Genomic DNA, 22230 nt, shown 5'->3' on the forward strand with positions numbered 1-22230 from the left:
GCACTTTGAAGCCTAAGCTGGAAAAGGAAACAACTTCACATAAAAACTAGAAGGAAGCATTCTCACAAACTTTTTTGTGATGTGTGCATTCAACTCAGCGAGTTTAACCTTACTTTTGATAGAGCAGTTTTGAAACACTCTTTTTGTAGAATGTGCAAGTAGACATTTGGAGCTCTTTCAGGCCTGTGCTGGAATAGAAAAGATCTTCTCACGAAAACTAGACAGAAGCATTCTCAGAAACTCCTTTGTGATGTGTGCATTCCACTCACAGAGTTGAACCTTCCTTTTGATAGAGTAATTCTGAAACACTCTTTTTGTAGAATCCGCAAGTGGATATTCGGAGCGCTTTGAGGCCTATGCTGGAAAAGCAAATATTTTCACGTAAAAACAAGGCGGAAGCACTCTATCAACCTTCTTTGTGATGTTTACATTCAACTCACAGAGTTGAACCTTCCCTTGAATAGAGCGGTTTTGAAAGAATCTTTTTGTAGTATATGCAACTAGATATTTGGAGCGCTTTGAGTCCTATGAGGGAAATGGAATTATTTTTAGATGAAAACTAGACAGAGGCATTCTCAGAAACATATTTGTTACGAGTGAATTCAAGTCACAGAGTTGAACCTTCCTTTTGGCAGAGCGGTTTTGAAACCCTCTTTTTATTGACTCTTCCATTGGAGATTTAGGGCGCTTTGACGCGATGCTGGAAAAGGAAATATCTTCACATAAAAACTAGACAGATGCATTCCCAGAAACTTCTTTTTGATGTGTGCTTTCAACTCACAGAGTTGAACCTTTCTCTTGATAGAGCAGTTTTGAAACCCTCTCTTTGAAGAATCTTCATGTGGACATTTGGATATCTTTGAGGCCTATGCTGGAAAAGGAAATATCTTCACATAAAAACAAGACAGAAGCATTCTCAGAAACTACTTTGCAATGTGTGCGTTCAACACACAGACTTTAAACTTACTTTTGGCGGAGCAGTTCTGAAACAGTCTTTTTGTACAGTCTGCAAGTGGATATTTGGAGCGCTTTAAGGCCTACGCTGAAAAAAGAAATAACTTCAATCAAAAAGTAGAAAGAAGCATTCTCAGAAACCTCTTTGTGATGTGTGTATTGAACTCACAGAGTTGAACCTTCCTTTTGATAGAGGAGTTTTGAAATACTCTTTTTGTAGGATCTGCAAGTGAATAGTTGGAATGATTTGAGGCCTATGATGGTAAAGGAAATATCTTCACATAAAAACGATAGAGAAGCATTCTCGGAAACTTCCTTGTGATGTGTGCATTCAACTCACAGAGTTGAACCTTCCTTCTGATAGTGCAGTTTTGAAACACTCGTTTTGTATCATCTGCAAGTGGATACTTGGAGCGCTTTGAAGCCTATACTGGAAAAGTAAATGTCTTCTCATAAAAACTATACAGAAGCAATCTCCGAAACCACCTTGTGATGTGTGTATTCAACTCAGAGAGTTGAACCTTCCTTTTTTTAGAGCAGTTTTGAAACACTCTTTTTGCAAAATCTGCAAGTGAATACTTGGATCGCTTTGAAGCCTCTGCAGGGTAAAGGAAATATCTTCACATAAAAACAAAACAGAAGCATCGTCAGAAACTTCTTTATGATGTGTGCATTCAATTCACAGAGTTGAACCTTCCTTTTGATAGAGCAGTTTTGAAACACTCCTTTTGCAGTGTGTGCAAGTAGACATTTGGAGCTCCTTCACGCCTGTGCTGGAAAAGGAAATATCTTCACACAAAAACTAGACAGAAATACTCTCAGAAACTTCTTTGTGATGCATGCATTCTAAACACGGAGTTGAACCTTCCCTTTCATAGAACAGTTTTGAAACACTCTTATTGTAGAATCTGCATGTGGATATTTGGAGCGCTTTGAGGCCTATGCTAGAAAAGAAAATATCTTCGCATAAAAATGAGACAGAAGCATTCTCAGAAACTTTTTTGTGATGTGTGCATTAAACTCACAGTGTTGAACCTGCCTTTTGACAGAGCAGTTTTGAAACACTCTTTTTGTAGAATCTGCAGGTGGATATTTGGAGTGCTTTGAGGACAATGCTATATAAGGAAATGTCTTCACATAAAACCTAGACAGAAACATTATCAGAAACTTCTTTGTGATGTGTGCTTCCAAATCACAGGGTTGAACCTTCCTTTTGATATAGCAGGTTTGGAACACACTTTTTGTGGAATCTGCAAGTGAATTTTGGGAGCGCTTTGAGGACTATGCTGGAAAAGGAAATATATTCACATAAAAACTAGAAAGAGGCATTCTCAAAAACTTCTCTGTGATGTGTGCGCTGAACTCACAAAGTTGAACATCCCTTTTGCTAGAGCAGTTTTGAAACACTGTTTTTGTAAAATCTGCAAGTGAATATTTGGAGTGATTGAGACCTCTGCTGCAAAATCATATAACTTCAAATAAGAACTGGACAGAAGCATTCTCAGAAACATCTTTGTGATGTCTGCATTCAACTCGCGGAGTTGAAACTTCCTTTTGGTAGAGCAGTTTTGAAACTGTCTTTTTGTGGAAGCTACAAGTGGATATTTGGAACGCTTTGAGGCTTATGCTGGAAAAGCTAATAACTTCACATAAAAAGTAGAGAGAAGCATTCTCAGAAACTTCTTTGTGATGAGTGCATTCAAGTGTACATTTGGAGTGCTTTGAGGCCTTTGCTGGAAAAGGAAATAACTTCACATAAAAATTAGACAGAAGCATGCTCAGAAACTTCTTTGTGATGTGTGCATTCAACTCACAGAGTTGGATCTTCCTTTTCTTAGAGCGGTTTTGAAACAAGATTTTTGTAGAATATTCAAGTGGACATTTGGAGGGCTTTGAGGCCTACGCTGGAAAAGGAAATAACTTCACATAAAAACTAGACAGAAGCATTCTCAGAAACGTATTTGTTATGAGTCCATTCAACTCACAGAGTTGAACCTTCGTTTTGATAGGGCAGTTTTGAGACACTCTTTTTGTAGAATCTTCAAGTTGACATTTTTAGTGCTCTGACGATATGCTGGAAAAGGAAATATCTTCACATAAAAACTACACAGAAACATTCTCAGAAACTTCTTTGTGATGTGTGCTTTCAACTCACAGATGTAAACATTTCTTTTGATCGAGTAGTTTTGAAACACTCTTTTTGTAGAATCTGCAAGTGGATATATGGAGCGCTTTGAAGCCTATGCTGGAAAAGGAAATATCTTCACATAAAAACTATACAGAAGCATTGTCAGCAACTTCCTTGGGATTTGTGCATTCAACTCGGAGAGTTGAACCGTCCTTTTGTGAGAGCAGTTTGGGAACACTCTTTTTGTAGAATCTGCAAGTGGATATTTGGAGCACTTTGAAGCCTAAGCTGGAAAAGGAAACAACTTCACATAAAAACTAGAAGGAAGCATTCTCACAAACTTTTTTGTGATGTGTGCATTCTACTCAGCGAGTTTAACCTTACTTTTGATAGAGCAGTTTTGAAACACTCTTTTTGTAGAATGTACAAGTAGATATTTGGAGCTCTTTCAGGCCTGTGCTGGAATAGAAAAGATCTTCACACGAAAACTAGACAGAAGCATTCTCAGAAACTTCTTTGTGATGTGTGCATTCCACTCACAGAGTTGAACCTTCCTTTTGATAGAGCAATTCTGAAACACTCTTTTTGTAGAATCCGCAAGTGGATATTTGGAGCGCTTTGAGGCCTATGCTGGAAAAGCAAATATTTTCACGTAAAAACAAGGCGGAAGCACTCTATCAAACTTCTTTGTGATGTTTACATTCAACTCACAGAGTTGAACCTTCCCTTGAATAGAGCGGTTTTGAAAGAATCTTTTTGTAGTATATGCAACTAGATATTTGGAGCGCTTTGAGTCCTATGAGGGAAATGGAATTATTTTTAGATGAAAACTAGACAGAGGCATTCTCAGAAACATATTTGTTACGAGTGAATTCAAGTCACAGAGTTGAACCTTCCTTTTGGCAGAGCGGTTTTGAAACCCTCTTTTTATTGACTCTTCCATTGGAGATTTAGGGCGCTTTGACGCGATGCTGGAAAAGGAAATATCTTCACATAAAAACTAGACAGATGCATTCCCAGAAACTTCTTTTTGATGTGTGCTTTCAACTCACAGAGTTGAACCTTTCTCTTGATAGAGCAGTTTTGAAACCCTCTCTTTGAAGAATCTTCATGTGGACATTTGGATATCTTTGAGGCCTATGCTGGAAAAGGAAATATCTTCACATAAAAACAAGACAGAAGCATTCTCAGAAACTACTTTGCAATGTGTGCGTTCAACACACAGACTTTAAACTTACTTTTGGCGGAGCAGTTCTGAAACAGTCTTTTTGTACAGTCTGCAAGTGGATATTTGGAGCGCTTTAAGGCCTACGCTGAAAAAAGAAATAACTTCAATCAAAAAGTAGAAAGAAGCATTCTCAGAAACCTCTTTGTGATGTGTGTATTGAACTCACAGAGTTGAACCTTCCTTTTGATAGAGGAGTTTTGAAATACTCTTTTTGTAGGATCTGCAAGTGAATAGTTGGAATGATTTGAGGCCTATGATGGTAAAGGAAATATCTTCACATAAAAACGATAGAGAAGCATTCTCGGAAACTTCCTTGTGATGTGTGCATTCAACTCACAGAGTTGAACCTTCCTTCTGATAGTGCAGTTTTGAAACACTCGTTTTGTATCATCTGCAAGTGGATACTTGGAGCGCTTTGAAGCCTATACTGGAAAAGTAAATGTCTTCTCATAAAAACTATACAGAAGCAATCTCCGAAACCACCTTGTGATGTGTGTATTCAACTCAGAGAGTTGAACCTTCCTTTTTTTAGAGCAGTTTTGAAACACTCTTTTTGCAAAATCTGCAAGTGAATACTTGGATCGCTTTGAAGCCTCTGCAGGGTAAAGGAAATATCTTCACATAAAAACAAAACAGAAGCATCGTCAGAAACTTCTTTATGATGTGTGCATTCAATTCACAGAGTTGAACCTTCCTTTTGATAGAGCAGTTTTGAAACACTCCTTTTGCAGTGTGTGCAAGTAGACATTTGGAGCTCCTTCACGCCTGTGCTGGAAAAGGAAATATCTTCACACAAAAACTAGACAGAAATACTCTCAGAAACTTCTTTGTGATGCATGCATTCTAAACACGGAGTTGAACCTTCCCTTTCATAGAACAGTTTTGAAACACTCTTATTGTAGAATCTGCATGTGGATATTTGGAGCGCTTTGAGGCCTATGCTAGAAAAGAAAATATCTTCGCATAAAAATGAGACAGAAGCATTCTCAGAAACTATTTTGTGATGTGTGCATTAAACTCACAGTGTTGAACCTGCCTTTTGACAGAGCAGTTTTGAAACACTCTTTTTGTAGAATCTGCAGGTGGATATTTGGAGTGCTTTGAGGACAATGCTATATAAGGAAATGTCTTCACATAAAACCTAGACAGAAACATTATCAGAAACTTCTTTGTGATGTGTGCTTCCAAATCACAGAGTTGAACCTTCCTTTTGATATAGCAGGTTTGGAACACACTTTTTGTGGAATCTGCAAGTGAATTTTGGGAGCGCTTTGAGGACTATGCTGGAAAAGGAAATATATTCACATAAAAACTGGAAAGAGGCATTCTCAAAAACTTCTCTGTGATGTGTGCGCTGAACTCACAAAGTTGAACATCCCTTTTGCTAGAGCAGTTTTGAAACACTGTTTTTGTAAAATCTGCAAGTGAATATTTGGAGTGATTGAGACCTCTGCTGGAAAATCATATAACTTCAAATAAGAACGGGACAGAAGCATTCTCAGAAACATCTTTGTGATGTCTGCATTCAACTCGCGGAGTTGAAACTTCCTTTTGGTAGAGCAGTTTTGAAACTGTCTTTTGTGGAAGCTACAAGTGGATATTTGGAACGCTTTGAGGCTTATGCTGGAAAAGCTAATAACTTCACATAAAAAGTAGAGAGAAGCATTCTCAGAAACTTCTTTGTGATGAGTGCATTCAAGTGTACATTTGGAGTGCTTTGAGGCCTTTGCTGGAAAAGGAAATAACTTCACATAAAAATTAGACAGAAGCATGCTCAGAAAGTTCTTTGTGATGTGTGCATTCAACTCACAGAGTTGGATCTTCCTTTTCTTAGAGCGGTTTTGAAACAATATTTTTGTAGAATATTCAAGTGGACATTTGGAGGGCTTTGAGGCCTATGCTGGAAAAGGAAATAACTTCACATAAAAACTAGACAGAAGCATTCTCAGAAACGTATTTGTTATGAGTCCATTCAACTCACAGAGTTGAACCTTCGTTTTGATAGGGCAGTTTTGAAACACTCTTTTTGTAGAATCTTCAAGTGGACATTTTTAGTGCTTTGACGATATGCTGGAAAAGGAAATATCTTCACATAAAAACTACACAGAAGCATTCTCAGAAACTTCTTTGTGATGTGTGCTTTCAACTCACAGATGTAAACATTTCTTTTGATCGAGTAGTTTTGAAACACTCTTTTTGTAGAATCTGCAAGTGGATATATGGAGCGCTTTGAAGCCTATGCTGGAAAAGGAAATATCTTCACATAAAAACTATACAGAAGCATTCTCAGCAACTTCCTTGGGATTTGTGCATTCAACTCGGAGAGTTGAACCGTCCTTTTGTGAGAGCAGTTTGGGAACACTCTTTTTGTAGAATCTGCAAGTGGATATTTGGAGCACTTTGAAGCCTAAGCTGGAAAAGGAAACAACTTCACATAAAAACTAGAAGGAAGCATTCTCACAAACTTTTTTGTGATGTGTGCATTCAACTCAGCGAGTTTAACCTTACTTTTGATAGAGCAGTTTTGAAACACTCTTTTTGTAGAATGTACAAGTAGACATTTGGAGCTCTTTCAGGCCTGTGCTGGAATAGAAAAGATCTTCACACGAAAACTAGACAGAAGCATTCTCAGAAACTTCTTTGTGATGTGTGCATTCCACTCACAGAGTTGAACCTTCCTTTTGATAGAGCAATTCTGAAACACTCTTTTTGTAGAATCCGCAAGTCGATATTTGGAGCGCTTTGAGGCCTATGCTGGAAAAGCAAATATTTTCACGTAAAAACAAGGCGGAAGCACTCTATCAAACTTCTTTGTGATGTTTACATTCAACTCACAGAGTTGAACCTTCCCTTGAATAGAGCGGTTTTGAAAGAATCTTTTTGTAGTATATGCAACTAGATATTTGGAGCGCTTTGAGTCCTATGAGGGAAATGGAATTATTTTTAGATGAAAACTAGACAGAGGCATTCTCAGAAACATATTTGATACGAGTGAATTCAAGTCACAGAGTTGAACCTTCCTTTTGGCAGAGCGGTTTTGAAACCCTCTTTTTATTGAATCTTCCATTGGAGATTTAGAGCGCTTTGACGCAATGCTGGAAAAGGAAATATCTTCACATAAAAACTAGACAGATGCATTCCCAGAAACTTCTTTTTGATGTGTGCTTTCAACTCACAGAGTTGAACCTTTCTTTTGATAGAGCAGTTTTGAAACCCTCTCTTTGAAGAATCTTCATGTGGACATTTGGATATCTTTGAGGCCTATGCTGGAAAAGGAAATATCTTCACATAAAAACAAGACAGAAGCATTCTCAGAAACTACTTTGCAATGTGTGCGTTCAACACACAGACTTTAAACTTACTTTTGGCGGAGCAGTTCTGAAACAGTCTTTTTGTACAGTCTGCAAGTGGATATTTGGAGCGCTTTAAGGCCTACGCTGAAAAAAGAAATAACTTCAATCAAAAAGTAGAAAGAAGCATTCTCAGAAACCTCTTTGTGATGTGTGTATTGAACTCACAGAGTTGAACCTTCCTTTTGATAGAGGAGTTTTGAAATACTCTTTTTGTAGGATCTGCAAGTGAATAGTTGGAATGATTTGAGGCCTATGATGGTAAAGGAAATATCTTCACATAAAAACGATAGAGAAGCATTCTCGGAAACTTCCTTGTGATGTGTGCATTCAACTCACAGAGTTGAACCTTCCTTCTGATAGTGCAGTTTTGAAACACTCGTTTTGTATCATCTGCAAGTGGATACTTGGAGCGCTTTGAAGCCTATACTGGAAAAGTAAATGTCTTCTCATAAAAACTATACAGAAGCAATCTCCGAAACCACCTTGTGATGTGTGTATTCAACTCAGAGAGTTGAACCTTCCTTTTTTTAGAGCAGTTTTGAAACACTCTTTTTGCAAAATCTGCAAGTGAATACTTGGATCGCTTTGAAGCCTCTGCAGGGTAAAGGAAACATCTTCACATAAAAACAAAACAGAAGCATCGTCAGAAACTTCTTTATGATGTGTGCATTCAATTCACAGAGTTGAACCTTCCTTTTGATAGAGCAGTTTTGAAACACTCCTTTTGCAGTGTGTGCAAGTAGACATTTGGAGCTCTTTCACGCCTGTGCTGGAAAAGGAAATATCTTCACACAAAAACTAGACAGAAGTACTCTCAGAAACTTCTTTGTGATGCATGCATTCAAAACACGGAGTTGAACCTTCCCTTTGATAGAACAGTTTTGAAACACTCTTATTGTAGAATCTGCATGTGGATATTTGGAGCGCTTTGAGGCCTATGCTAGAAAAGAAAATATCTTCGCATAAAAATGAGACAGAAGCATTCTCAGAAACTATTTTGTGATGTGTGCATTAAACTCACAGTGTTGAACCTGCCTTTTGACAGAGCAGTTTTGAAACACTCTTTTTGTAGAATCTGCAGGTGGATATTTGGAGTGCTTTGAGGACAATGCTATATAAGGAAATGTCTTCACATAAAACCTAGACAGAAACATTATCAGAAACTTCTTTGTGATGTGTGCTTCCAAATCACAGAGTTGAACCTTCCTTTTGATATAGCAGGTTTGGAACACACTTTTTGTGGAATCTGCAAGTGAATTTTGGGAGCGCTTTGAGGACTATGCTGGAAAAGGAAATATATTCACATAAAAACTGGAAAGAGGCATTCTCAAAAACTTCTCTGTGATGTGTGCGCTGAACTCACAAAGTTGAACATCCCTTTTGCTAGAGCAGTTTTGAAACACTGTTTTTGTAAAATCTGCAAGTGAATATTTGGAGTGATTGAGACCTCTGCTGGAAAATCATATAACTTCAAATAAGAACGGGACAGAAGCATTCTCAGAAACATCTTTGTGATGTCTGCATTCAACTCGCGGAGTTGAAACTTCCTTTTGGTAGAGCAGTTTTGAAACTGTCTTTTGTGGAAGCTACAAGTGGATATTTGGAACGCTTTGAGGCTTATGCTGGAAAAGCTAATAACTTCACATAAAAAGTAGAGAGAAGCATTCTCAGAAACTTCTTTGTGATGAGTGCATTCAAGTGTACATTTGGAGTGCTTTGAGGCCTTTGCTGGAAAAGGAAATAACTTCACATAAAAATTAGACAGAAGCATGCTCAGAAAGTTCTTTGTGATGTGTGCATTCAACTCACAGAGTTGGATCTTCCTTTTCTTAGAGCGGTTTTGAAACAATATTTTTGTAGAATATTCAAGTGGACATTTGGAGGGCTTTGAGGCCTATGCTGGAAAAGGAAATAACTTCACATAAAAACTAGACAGAAGCATTCTCAGAAACGTATTTGTTATGAGTCCATTCAACTCACAGAGTTGAACCTTCGTTTTGATAGGGCAGTTTTGAAACACTCTTTTTGTAGAATCTTCAAGTGGACATTTTTAGTGCTTTGACGATATGCTGGAAAAGGAAATATCTTCACATAAAAACTACACAGAAGCATTCTCAGAAACTTCTTTGTGATGTGTGCTTTCAACTCACAGATGTAAACATTTCTTTTGATCGAGTAGTTTTGAAACACTCTTTTTGTAGAATCTGCAAGTGGATATATGGAGCGCTTTGAAGCCTATGCTGGAAAAGGAAATATCTTCACATAAAAACTATACAGAAGCATTCTCAGCAACTTCCTTGGGATTTGTGCATTCAACTCGGAGAGTTGAACCGTCCTTTTGTGAGAGCAGTTTGGGAACACTCTTTTTGTAGAATCTGCAAGTGGATATTTGGAGCACTTTGAAGCCTAAGCTGGAAAAGGAAACAACTTCACATAAAAACTAGAAGGAAGCATTCTCACAAACTTTTTTGTGATGTGTGCATTCAACTCAGCGAGTTTAACCTTACTTTTGATAGAGCAGTTTTGAAACACTCTTTTTGTAGAATGTACAAGTAGACATTTGGAGCTCTTTCAGGCCTGTGCTGGAATAGAAAAGATCTTCACACGAAAACTAGACAGAAGCATTCTCAGAAACTTCTTTGTGATGTGTGCATTCCACTCACAGAGTTGAACCTTCCTTTTGATAGAGCAATTCTGAAACACTCTTTTTGTAGAATCCGCAAGTGGATATTTGGAGCGCTTTGAGGCCTATGCTGGAAAAGCAAATATTTTCACGTAAAAACAAGGCGGAAGCACTCTATCAAACTTCTTTGTGATGTTTACATTCAACTCACAGAGTTGAACCTTCCCTTGAATAGAGCGGTTTTGAAAGAATCTTTTTGTAGTATATGCAACTAGATATTTGGAGCGCTTTGAGTCCTATGAGGGAAATGGAATTATTTTTAGATGAAAACTAGACAGAGGCATTCTCAGAAACATATTTGATACGAGTGAATTCAAGTCACAGAGTTGAACCTTCCTTTTGGCAGAGCGGTTTTGAAACCCTCTTTTTATTGAATCTTCCATTGGAGATTTAGAGCGCTTTGACGCAATGCTGGAAAAGGAAATATCTTCACATAAAAACTAGACAGATGCATTCCCAGAAACTTCTTTTTGATGTGTGCTTTCAACTCACAGAGTTGAACCTTTCTCTTGATAGAGCAGTTTTGAAACCCTCTCTTTGAAGAATCTTCATGTGGACATTTGGATATCTTTGAGGCCTATGCTGGAAAAGGAAATATCTTCACATAAAAACAAGACAGAAGCATTCTCAGAAACTACTTTGCAATGTGTGCGTTCAACACACAGACTTTAAACTTACTTTTGGCGGAGCAGTTCTGAAACAGTCTTTTTGTACAGTCTGCAAGTGGATATTTGGAGCGCTTTAAGGCCTACGCTGAAAAAAGAAATAACTTCAATCAAAAAGTAGAAAGAAGCATTCTCAGAAACCTCTTTGTGATGTGTGTATTGAACTCACAGAGTTGAACCTTCCTTTTGATAGAGGAGTTTTGAAATACTCTTTTTGTAGGATCTGCAAGTGAATAGTTGGAATGATTTGAGGCCTATGATGGTAAAGGAAATATCTTCACATAAAAACGATAGAGAAGCATTCTCGGAAACTTCCTTGTGATGTGTGCATTCAACTCACAGAGTTGAACCTTCCTTCTGATAGTGCAGTTTTGAAACACTCGTTTTGTATCATCTGCAAGTGGATACTTGGAGCGCTTTGAAGCCTATACTGGAAAAGTAAATGTCTTCTCATAAAAACTATACAGAAGCAATCTCCGAAACCACCTTGTGATGTGTGTATTCAACTCAGAGAGTTGAACCTTCCTTTTTTTAGAGCAGTTTTGAAACACTCTTTTTGCAAAATCTGCAAGTGAATACTTGGTTCGCTTTGAAGCCTCTGCAGGGTAAAGGAAACATCTTCACATAAAAACAAAACAGAAGCATCGTCAGAAACTTCTTTATGATGTGTGCATTCAATTCACAGAGTTGAACCTTCCTTTTGATAGAGCAGTTTTGAAACACTCCTTTTGCAGTGTGTGCAAGTAGACATTTGGAGCTCTTTCAGGCCTGTGCTGGAAAAGGAAATATCTTCACACAAAAACTAGACAGAAGTATTCTCAGAAACTTCTTTGTGATGCATGCATTCAAAACACAGAGTTGAACCTTCCCTTTGATAGAACAGTTTTGAAACACTCTTATTGTAGAATCTGCATGTGGATATTTTTAGCGCTTTGAGGCCTATGCTAGAAAAGAAAATATCTTCGCATAAAAATGAGACAGAAGCATTCTCAGAAACTTTTTTGTGATGTGTGCATTAAACTCACAGTGTTGAACCTGCCTTTTGACAGAGCAGTTTTGAAACACTCTTTTTGTAGAATCTGCAGGTGGATATTTGGAGTGCTTTGAGGACAATGCTATATAAGGAAATGTCTTCACATAAAACCTAGACAGAAACATTATCAGAAACTTCTTTGTGATGTGTGCTTCCAAATCACAGAGTTGAACCTTCCTTTTGATATAGCAGGTTTGGAACACACTTTTTGTGGAATCTGCAAGTGAATTTTGGGAGCGCTTTGAGGACTATGCTGGAAAAGGAAATATATTCACATAAAAACTGGAAAGAGGCATTCTCAAAAACTTCTCTGTGATGTGTGCGCTGAACTCACAAAGTTGAACATCCCTTTTGCTAGAGCAGTTTTGAAACACTGTTTTTGTAAAATCTGCAAGTGAATATTTGGAGTGATTGAGACCTCTGCTGGAAAATCATATAACTTCAAATAAGAACGGGACAGAAGCATTCTCAGAAACATCTTTGTGATGTCTGCATTCAACTCGCGGAGTTGAAACTTCCTTTTGGTAGAGCAGTTTTGAAACTGTCTTTTTGTGGAAGCTACAAGTGGATATTTGGAACGCTTTGAGGCTTATGCTGGAAAAGCTAATAACTTCACATAAAAAGTAGAGAGAAGCATTCTCAGAAACTTCTTTGTGATGAGTGCATTCAAGTGTACATTTGGAGTGCTTTGAGGCCTTTGCTGGAAAAGGAAATAACTTCACATAAAAATTAGACAGAAGCATGCTCAGAAAGTTCTTTGTGATGTGTGCATTCAACTCACAGAGTTGGATCTTCCTTTTCTTAGAGCGGTTTTGAAACAAGATTTTTGTAGAATATTCAAGTGGACATTTGGAGGGCTTTGAGGCCTATGCTGGAAAAGGAAATAACTTCACATAAAAACTAGACAGAAGCATTCTCAGAAACGTATTTGTTATGAGTCCATTCAACTCACAGAGTTGAACCTTCGTTTTGATAGGGCAGTTTTGAAACACTCTTTTTGTAGAATCTTCAAGTGGACATTTTTAGTGCTTTGACGATATGCTGGAAAAGGAAATATCTTCACATAAAAACTACACAGAAGCATTCTCAGAAACTTCTTTGTGATGTGTGCTTTCAACTCACAGATGTAAACATTTCTTTTGATCGAGTAGTTTTGAAACACTCTTTTTGTAGAATCTGCAAGTGGATATATGGAGCGCTTTGAAGCCTATGCTGGAAAAGGAAATATCTTCACATAAAAACTATACAGAAGCATTCTCAGCAACTTCCTTGGGATTTGTGCATTCAACTCGGAGAGTTGAACCGTCCTTTTGTGAGAGCAGTTTGGGAACACTCTTTTTGTAGAATCTGCAAGTGGATATTTGGAGCACTTTGAAGCCTAAGCTGGAAAAGGAAACAACTTCACATAAAAACTAGAAGGAAGCATTCTCACAAACTTTTTTGTGATGTGTGCATTCAACTCAGCGAGTTTAACCTTACTTTTGATAGAGCAGTTTTGAAACACTCTTTTTGTAGAATGTACAAGTAGACATTTGGAGCTCTTTCAGGCCTGTGCTGGAATAGAAAAGATCTTCACACGAAAACTAGACAGAAGCATTCTCAGAAACTTCTTTGTGATGTGTGCATTCCACTCACAGAGTTGAACCTTCCTTTTGATAGAGCAATTCTGAAACACTCTTTTTGTAGAATCCGCAAGTGGATATTTGGAGCGCTTTGAGGCCTATGCTGGAAAAGCAAATATTTTCACGTAAAAACAAGGCGGAAGCACTCTATCAAACTTCTTTGTGATGTTTACATTCAACTCACAGAGTTGAACCTTCCCTTGAATAGAGCGGTTTTGAAAGAATCTTTTTGTAGTATATGCAACTAGATATTTGGAGCGCTTTGAGTCCTATGAGGGAAATTGAATTATTTTTAGATGAAAACTAGACAGAGGCATTCTCAGAAACATATTTGATACGAGTGAATTCAAGTCACAGAGTTGAACCTTCCTTTTGGCAGAGCGGTTTTGAAACCCTCTTTTTATTGAATCTTCCATTGGAGATTTAGAGCGCTTTGACGCAATGCTGGAAAAGGAAATATCTTCACATAAAAACTAGACAGATGCATTCCCAGAAACTTCTTTTTGATGTGTGCTTTCAACTCACAGAGTTGAACCTTTCTTTTGATAGAGCAGTTTTGAAACCCTCTCTTTGAAGAATCTTCATGTGGACATTTGGATATCTTTGAGGCCTATGCTGGAAAAGGAAATATCTTCACATAAAAACAAGACAGAAGCATTCTCAGAAACTACTTTGCAATGTGTGCGTTCAACACACAGACTTTAAACTTACTTTTGGCGGAGCAGTTCTGAAACAGTCTTTTTGTACAGTCTGCAAGTGGATATTTGGAGCGCTTTAAGGCCTACGCTGAAAAAAGAAATAACTTCAATCAAAAAGTAGAAAGAAGCATTCTCAGAAACCTCTTTGTGATGTGTGTATTGAACTCACAGAGTTGAACCTTCCTTTTGATAGAGGAGTTTTGAAATACTCTTTTTGTAGGATCTGCAAGTGAATAGTTGGAATGATTTGAGGCCTATGATGGTAAAGGAAATATCTTCACATAAAAACGATAGAGAAGCATTCTCGGAAACTTCCTTGTGATGTGTGCATTCAACTCACAGAGTTGAACCTTCCTTCTGATAGTGCAGTTTTGAAACACTCGTTTTGTATCATCTGCAAGTGGATACTTGGAGCGCTTTGAAGCCTATACTGGAAAAGTAAATGTCTTCTCATAAAAACTATACAGAAGCAATCTCCGAAACCACCTTGTGATGTGTGTATTCAACTCAGAGAGTTGAACCTTCCTTTTTTTAGAGCAGTTTTGAAACACTCTTTTTGCAAAATCTGCAAGTGAATACTTGGATCGCTTTGAAGCCTCTGCAGGGTAAAGGAAACATCTTCACATAAAAACAAAACAGAAGCATCGTCAGAAACTTCTTTATGATGTGTGCATTCAATTCACAGAGTTGAACCTTCCTTTTGATAGAGCAGTTTTGAAACACTCCTTTTGCAGTGTGTGCAAGTAGACATTTGGAGCTCTTTCAGGCCTGTGCTGGAAAAGGAAATATCTTCACACAAAAACTAGACAGAAGTATTCTCAGAAACTTCTTTGTGATGCATGCATTCAAAACACGGAGTTGAACCTTCCCTTTGATAGAACAGTTTTGAAACACTCTTATTGTAGAATCTGCATGTGGATATTTGGAGCGCTTTGAGGCCTATGCTAGAAAAGAAAATATCTTCGCATAAAAATGAGACAGAAGCATTCTCAGAAACTTTTTTGTGATGTGTGCATTAAACTCACAGTGTTGAACCTGCCTTTTGACAGAGCAGTTTTGAAACACTCTTTTTGTAGAATCTGCAGGTGGATATTTGGAGTGCTTTGAGGACAATGCTATATAAGGAAATGTCTTCACATAAAACCTAGACAGAAACATTATCAGAAACTTCTTTGTGATGTGTGCTTCCAAATCACAGAGTTGAACCTTCCTTTTGATATAGCAGGTTTGGAACACACTTTTTGTGGAATCTGCAAGTGAATTTTGGGAGCGCTTTGAGGACTATGCTGGAAAAGGAAATATATTCACATAAAAACTGGAAAGAGGCATTCTCAAAAACTTCTCTGTGATGTGTGCGCTGAACTCACAAAGTTGAACATCCCTTTTGCTAGAGCAGTTTTGAAACACTGTTTTTGTAAAATCTGCAAGTGAATATTTGGAGTGATTGAGACCTCTGCTGGAAAATCATATAACTTCAAATAAGAACGGGACAGAAGCATTCTCAGAAACATCTTTGTGATGTCTGCATTCAACTCGCGGAGTTGAAACTTCCTTTTGGTAGAGCAGTTTTGAAACTGTCTTTTTGTGGAAGCTACAAGTGGATATTTGGAACGCTTTGAGGCTTATGCTGGAAAAGCTAATAACTTCACATAAAAAGTAGAGAGAAGCATTCTCAGAAACTTCTTTGTGATGAGTGCATTCAAGTGTACATTTGGAGTGCTTTGAGGCCTTTGCTGGAAAAGGAAATAACTTCACATAAAAATTAGACAGAAGCATGCTCAGAAAGTTCTTTGTGATGTGTGCATTCAACTCACAGAGTTGGATCTTCCTTTTCTTAGAGCGGTTTTGAAACAAGATTTTTGTAGAATATTCAAGTGGACATTTGGAGGGCTTTGAGGCCTATGCTGGAAAAGGAAATAACTTCACATAAAAACTAGACAGAAGCATTCTCAGAAACGTATTTGTTATGAGTCCATTCAACTCACAGAGTTGAACCTTCGTTTTGATAGGGCAGTTTTGAAACACTCTTTTTGTAGAATCTTCAAGTGGACATTTTTAGTGCTTTGACGATATGCTGGAAAAGGAAATATCTTCACATAAAAACTACACAGAAGCATTCTCAGAAACTTCTTTGTGATGTGTGCTTTCAACTCACAGATGTAAACATTTCTTTTGATCGAGTAGTTTTGAAACACTCTTTTTGTAGAATCTGCAAGTGGATATATGGAGCGCTTTGAAGCCTATGCTGGAAAAGGAAATATCTTCACATAAAAACTATACAGAAGCATTCTCAGCAACTTCCTTGGGATTTGTGCATTCAACTCGGAGAGTTGAACCGTCCTTTTGTGAGAGCAGTTTGGGAACACTCTTTTTGTAGAATCTGCAAGTGGATATTTGGAGCACTTTGAAGCCTAAGCTGGAAAAGGAAACAACTTCACATAAAAACTAGAAGGAAGCATTCTCACAAACTTTTTTGTGATGTGTGCATTCAACTCAGCGAGTTTAACCTTACTTTTGATAGAGCAGTTTTGAAACACTCTTTTTGTAGAATGTACAAGTAGACATTTGGAGCTCTTTCAGGCCTGTGCTGGAATAGAAAAGATCTTCACACGAAAACTAGACAGAAGCATTCTCAGAAACTTCTTTGTGATGTGTGCATTCCACTCACAGAGTTGAACCTTCCTTTTGATAGAGCAATTCTGAAACACTCTTTTTGTAGAATCCGCAAGTGGATATTTGGAGCGCTTTGAGGCCTATGCTGGAAAAGCAAATATTTTCACGTAAAAACAAGGCGGAAGCACTCTATCAAACTTCTTTGTGATGTTTACATTCAACTCACAGAGTTGAACCTTCCCTTGAATAGAGCGGTTTTGAAAGAATCTTTTTGTAGTATATGCAACTAGATATTTGGAGCGCTTTGAGTCCTATGAGGGAAATGGAATTATTTTTAGATGAAAACTAGACAGAGGCATTCTCAGAAACATATTTGATACGAGTGAATTCAAGTCACAGAGTTGAACCTTCCTTTTGGCAGAGCGGTTTTGAAACCCTCTTTTTATTGAATCTTCCATTGGAGATTTAGAGCGCTTTGACGCAATGCTGGAAAAGGAAATATCTTCACATAAAAACTAGACAGATGCATTCCCAGAAACTTCTTTTTGATGTGTGCTTTCAACTCACAGAGTTGAACCTTTCTTTTGATAGAGCAGTTTTGAAACCCTCTCTTTGAAGAATCTTCATGTGGACATTTGGATATCTTTGAGGCCTATGCTGGAAAAGGAAATATCTTCACATAAAAACAAGACAGAAGCATTCTCAGAAACTACTTTGCAATGTGTGCGTTCAACACACAGACTTTAAACTTACTTTTGGCGGAGCAGTTCTGAAACAGTCTTTTTGTACAGTCTGCAAGTGGATATTTGGAGCGCTTTAAGGCCTACGCTGAAAAAAGAAATAACTTCAATCAAAAAGTAGAAAGAAGCATTCTCAGAAACCTCTTTGTGATGTGTGTATTGAACTCACAGAGTTGAACCTTCCTTTTGATAGAGGAGTTTTGAAATACTCTTTTTGTAGGATCTGCAAGTGAATAGTTGGAATGATTTGAGGCCTATGATGGTAAAGGAAATATCTTCACATAAAAACGATAGAGAAGCATTCTCGGAAACTTCCTTGTGATGTGTGCATTCAACTCACAGAGTTGAACCTTCCTTCTGATAGTGCAGTTTTGAAACACTCGTTTTGTATCATCTGCAAGTGGATACTTGGAGCGCTTTGAAGCCTATACTGGAAAAGTAAATGTCTTCTCATAAAAACTATACAGAAGCAATCTCCGAAACCACCTTGTGATGTGTGTATTCAACTCAGAGAGTTGAACCTTCCTTTTTTTAGAGCAGTTTTGAAACACTCTTTTTGCAAAATCTGCAAGTGAATACTTGGATCGCTTTGAAGCCTCTGCAGGGTAAAGGAAACATCTTCACATAAAAACAAAACAGAAGCATCGTCAGAAACTTCTTTATGATGTGTGCATTCAATTCACAGAGTTGAACCTTCCTTTTGATAGAGCAGTTTTGAAACACTCCTTTTGCAGTGTGTGCAAGTAGACATTTGGAGCTCTTTCAGGCCTGTGCTGGAAAAGGAAATATCTTCACACAAAAACTAGACAGAAGTATTCTCAGAAACTTCTTTGTGATGCATGCATTCAAAACACGGAGTTGAACCTTCCCTTTGATAGAACAGTTTTGAAACACTCTTATTGTAGAATCTGCATGTGGATATTTGGAGCGCTTTGAGGCCTATGCTAGAAAAGAAAATATCTTCGCATAAAAATGAGCCAGAAGCATTCTCAGAAACTTTTTTGTGATGTGTGCATTAAACTCACAGTGTTGAACCTGCCTTTTGACAGAGCAGTTTTGAAACACTCTTTTTGTAGAATCTGCAGGTGGATATTTGGAGTGCTTTGAGGACAATGCTATATAAGGAAATGTCTTCACATAAAACCTAGACAGAAACATTATCAGAAACTTCTTTGTGATGTGTGCTTCCAAATCACAGAGTTGAACCTTCCTTTTGATATAGCAGGTTTGGAACACACTTTTTGTGGAATCTGCAAGTGAATTTTGGGAGCGCTTTGAGGACTATGCTGGAAAAGGAAATATATTCACATAAAAACTGGAAAGAGGCATTCTCAAAAACTTCTCTGTGATGTGTGCGCTGAACTCACAAAGTTGAACATCCCTTTTGCTAGAGCAGTTTTGAAACACTGTTTTTGTAAAATCTGCAAGTGAATATTTGGAGTGATTGAGACCTCTGCTGGAAAATCATATAACTTCAAATAAGAACGGGACAGAAGCATTCTCAGAAACATCTTTGTGATGTCTGCATTCAACTCGCGGAGTTGAAACTTCCTTTTGGTAGAGCAGTTTTGAAACTGTCTTTTTGTGGAAGCTACAAGTGGATATTTGGAACGCTTTGAGGCTTATGCTGGAAAAGCTAATAACTTCACATAAAAAGTAGAGAGAAGCATTCTCAGAAACTTCTTTGTGATGAGTGCATTCAAGTGTACATTTGGAGTGCTTTGAGGCCTTTGCTGGAAAAGGAAATAACTTCACATAAAAATTAGACAGAAGCATGCTCAGAAACTTCTTTGTGATGTGTGCATTCAACTCACAGAGTTGGATCTTCCTTTTCTTAGAGCGGTTTTGAAACAAGATTTTTGTAGAATATTCAAGTGGACATTTGGAGGGCTTTGAGGCCTATGCTGGAAAAGGAAATAACTTCACATAAAAACTAGACAGAAGCATTCTCAGAAACGTATTTGTTATGAGTCCATTCAACTCACAGAGTTGAACCTTCGTTTTGATAGGGCAGTTTTGAAACACTCTTTTTGTAGAATCTTCAAGTGGACATTTTTAGTGCTTTGACGATATGCTGGAAAAGGAAATATCTTCACATAAAAACTACACAGAAGCATTCTCAGAAACTTCTTTGTGATGTGTGCTTTCAACTCACAGATGTAAACATTTCTTTTGATCGAGTAGTTTTGAAACACTCTTTTTGTAGAATCTGCAAGTGGATATATGGAGCGCTTTGAAGCCTATGCTGGAAAAGGAAATATCTTCACATAAAAACTATACAGAAGCATTCTCAGCAACTTCCTTGGGATTTGTGCATTCAACTCGGAGAGTTGAACCGTCCTTTTGTGAGAGCAGTTTGGGAACACTCTTTTTGTAGAATCTGCAAGTGGATATTTGGAGCACTTTGAAGCCTAAGCTGGAAAAGGAAACAACTTCACATAAAAACTAGAAGGAAGCATTCTCACAAACTTTTTTGTGATGTGTGCATTCAACTCAGCGAGTTTAACCTTACTTTTGATAGAGCAGTTTTGAAACACTCTTTTTGTAGAATGTACAAGTAGACATTTGGAGCTCTTTCAGGCCTGTGCTGGAATAGAAAAGATCTTCACACGAAAACTAGACAGAAGCATTCTCAGAAACTTCTTTGTGATGTGTGCATTCCACTCACAGAGTTGAACCTTCCTTTTGATAGAGCAATTCTGAAACACTCTTTTTGTAGAATCCGCAAGTGGATATTTGGAGCGCTTTGAGGCCTATGCTGGAAAAGCAAATATTTTCACGTAAAAACAAGGCGGAAGCACTCTATCAAACTTCTTTGTGATGTTTACATTCAACTCACAGAGTTGAACCTTCCCTTGAATAGAGCGGTTTTGAAAGAATCTTTTTGTAGTATATGCAACTAGATATTTGGAGCGCTTTGAGTCCTATGAGGGAAATGGAATTATTTTTAGATGAAAACTAGACAGAGGCATTCTCAGAAACATATTTGTTACGAGTGAATTCAAGTCACAGAGTTGAACCTTCCTTTTGGCAGAGCGGTTTTGAAACCCTCTTTTTATTGACTCTTCCATTGGAGATTTAGAGCGCTTTGACGCAATGCTGGAAAAGGAAATATCTTCACATAAAAACTAGACAGATGCATTCCCAGAAACTTCTTTTTGATGTGTGCTTTCAACTCACAGAGTTGAACCTTTCTCTTGATAGAGCAGTTTTGAAACCCTCTCTTTGAAGAATCTTCATGTGGACATTTGGATATCTTTGAGGCCTATGCTGGAAAAGGAAACATCTTCACATAAAAACAAGACAGAAGCATTCTCAGAAACTACTTTGCAATGTGTGCGTTCAACACACAGACTTTAAACTTACTTTTGGCGGAGCAGTTCTGAAACAGTCTTTTTGTACAGTCTGCAAGTGGATATTTGGAGCGCTTTAAGGCCTACGCTGAAAAAAGAAATAACTTCAATCAAAAAGTAGAAACAAGCATTCTCAGAAACCTCTTTGTGATGTGTGTATTGAACTCACAGAGTTGAACCTTCCTTTTGATAGAGGAGTTTTGAAATACTCTTTTTGTAGGATCTGCAAGTGAATAGTTGGAATGATTTGAGGCCTATGATGGTAAAGGAAATATCTTCACATAAAAACGATAGAGAAGCATTCTCGGAAACTTCCTTGTGATGTGTGCATTCAACTCACAGAGTTGAACCTTCCTTCTGATAGTGCAGTTTTGAAACACTCGTTTTGTATCATCTGCAAGTGGATACTTGGAGCGCTTTGAAGCCTATACTGGAAAAGTAAATGTCTTCTCATAAAAACTATACAGAAGCAATCTCCGAAACCACCTTGTGATGTGTGTATTCAACTCAGAGAGTTGAACCTTCCTTTTTTTAGAGCAGTTTTGAAACACTCTTTTTGCAAAATCTGCAAGTGAATACTTGGATCGCTTTGAAGCCTCTGCAGGGTAAAGGAAATATCTTCACATAAAAACAAAACAGAAGCATCGTCAGAAACTTCTTTATGATGTGTGCATTCAATTCACAGAGTTGAACCTTCCTTTTGATAGAGCAGTTTTGAAACACTCCTTTTGCAGTGTGTGCAAGTAGACATTTGGAGCTCTTTCACGCCTGTGCTGGAAAAGGAAATATCTTCACACAAAAACTAGACAGAAGTACTCTCAGAAACTTCTTTGTGATGCATGCATTCTAAACACGGAGTTGAACCTTCCCTTTGATAGAACAGTTTTGAAACACTCTTATTGTAGAATCTGCATGTGGATATTTGGAGCGCTTTGAGGCCTATGCTAGAAAAGAAAATATCTTCGCATAAAAATGAGACAGAAGCATTCTCAGAAACTATATTGTGATGTGTGCATTAAACTCACAGTGTTGAACCTGCCTTTTGACAGAGCAGTTTTGAAACACTCTTTTTGTAGAATCTGCAGGTGGATATTTGGAGTGCTTTGAGGACAATGCTATATAAGGAAATGTCTTCACATAAAACCTAGACAGAAACATTA

This window comes from Pongo pygmaeus, chromosome 20, assembly GCF_028885625.2.
Source record: "Pongo pygmaeus isolate AG05252 chromosome 20, NHGRI_mPonPyg2-v2.0_pri, whole genome shotgun sequence".
NCBI lineage: Eukaryota > Metazoa > Chordata > Mammalia > Primates > Hominidae > Pongo > Pongo pygmaeus.